The sequence below is a fragment of the Galeopterus variegatus genome, unplaced genomic scaffold (assembly GCF_000696425.1).
Source record: "Galeopterus variegatus unplaced genomic scaffold, G_variegatus-3.0.2 Scaffold95, whole genome shotgun sequence".
NCBI lineage: Eukaryota > Metazoa > Chordata > Mammalia > Dermoptera > Cynocephalidae > Galeopterus > Galeopterus variegatus.
The window spans coordinates 577,487-579,248 of NW_007726206.1; the positions used below are offsets into that span (position 1 = coordinate 577,487).

The following is a 1,762-nucleotide window of genomic DNA, read 5'->3' on the forward strand; positions in this document are numbered from 1 at the left end:
CAAAGACTGTGGAGGTTTCCAGTTGATGGGAAACCTTCATGTTGTAAAAGGATAGAAGCCCCCAGCCCACCAGACTCCATTGCCTCCTTCTTGCCCCATTGAAACCCCACAAAAGGGGCTTAGAGCTCTCGGACCATGGCAGAGAGGGGCCCTCAGTAGCTCTCCACCCATGCATCTGAATGTCGCCCCTCTGCCCTCCATGGTGGGGCTCAGGGGAAGCCTCTCCCGCCCCGAGCCCCATCTCCAGCATGCACAGGCCCCAAAGCTCCTCACCTGTCTCTGCCCCTTCACCCAGGCTGGAACGCTCACTCTAGCAGCCAGAATAGTCACCTCGCCTGTGGAGAAACAGAGGGAAATGATGTTAGTCATGCATTCCACAAGCATTTATTGGGCTCCTGCTGTGTGCCAGGCACTAGGACATAGGGATGAACAAGCCAGAGAGGTTCTGCCCTTACGAAGCTTCCACTCTGTTAGGTGAGGCAGACAATATATAATGTTGGGTCATGATAAGGCACTGATGAGAGATGACAATTATGCAGAGTGCTGAATGAAGTCCAAGATGAAATCCTGGAATGGGAAAAGCACTCGGAGCATAGGAAAGAGCAAAGGTAAATCCCTCTCTCTCAGACAACACATGAGAATGAACAGAGACACGTGGTGCTTCACGACCCTTCTGCAACATACACAGTCTTCTTTAATCCTCATAACCACAAAGGGAGTTAAATGGTACTATCAACGCCTGGATTTTATTATTTTATTTGGCAGCTGGCCAGCACAGGGATCGAACCCTGGACCATGGTGTTATCAGCACCACACTCTGACCAATTGAGCTAACAGGCCAGACACCAACGCCGGGATTTTAGATGAGAAAACTGGACAGGAAGTCGCACTCAGATGCACTGAGTGTATCCTGCGTGCCGAGCAGTGCTGGCAGTTTCTTCTGTACTGTTGCATCTGGTTCTCCTAAAAACCTGGGAAGGGGGCACCAGAATGGGTAAGGATGCAGCCTCTAGAGGCAGAAGATGCTGCCCTAATCATATGGCTGGTTCACAAAGCACACTGGACAGGCCTGGATCTTCCCCCTCCTTTGCAGCCTCTCTGCACAAACTGTACTGTAAGCCCCACAGTACAGCTCATATTTAAGCTCCCTATAGTCCCAGGGCTCCCTGGAGGCAGAGCCTGGTGTACAGGCTCCTGGAGCTTTGCAATTGGACAGATCTGGATTAGAATTCTGACTCTATAGAATCTCTTTTCTCACCTATAAAATGGGGATATGAATACTTAGCCCAAAGGGTTGCTGGAGGACATAATGAGGTAATGTACGTAAAGTGACTGGCATGAACTCAATAAATGGAGGCTTTTCATATTATCACATGCTGACACAGGCACAGTGCAAAGCCCTGGGGTTGATGCGGAGCCTGCTGCTACACAGCACCCATAAACAGACACTGACTCCCAGGCACCTCATCCTGGGAGCTCGGTGGTAGAGGCACCTGAAGATCTCAGGGTGCTGCCTGCTCCTCCTCAAAGGCCTCCTCCTCCCCAACTCCTCCCAGCCAGCTCTGCAGCCCCAGGGCCAGCTCAGCCTTCACTCTCCGCTGCCTGATACCCAGAAAAAGTGGCTGGACGTTCTGAGGCCAGGGGTAACAATAAAAGGGAGAACACTTCTTTCTTAGTGTGTGTGTATGACAGTGGGAAGGGGGCTTCTGAAAACACTTAGAGGAAAAGAAAAAACCGTGTAATACTTGTTTTTTTTTTTTTT

The 1,762-nt window shown here is 50.6% G+C and overlaps 1 protein-coding gene across 2 annotated transcripts in view; it reads right to left on the reverse strand.

Moving 5' to 3' along the window:
• The window catches only part of NCKAP5L (NCK-associated protein 5-like), a 51,893-nt gene that overhangs the window by 14,877 nt on the left and 35,254 nt on the right, over positions 1-1,762 (reverse strand). For both annotated transcript variants that reach the window (XM_008582916.1, XM_008582910.1), the window contains exon 2: positions 274-335. The gene's annotated coding sequence lies outside the window, so the exon portion shown is untranslated. The remainder of the gene's footprint in view (positions 1-273; positions 336-1,762) is intronic.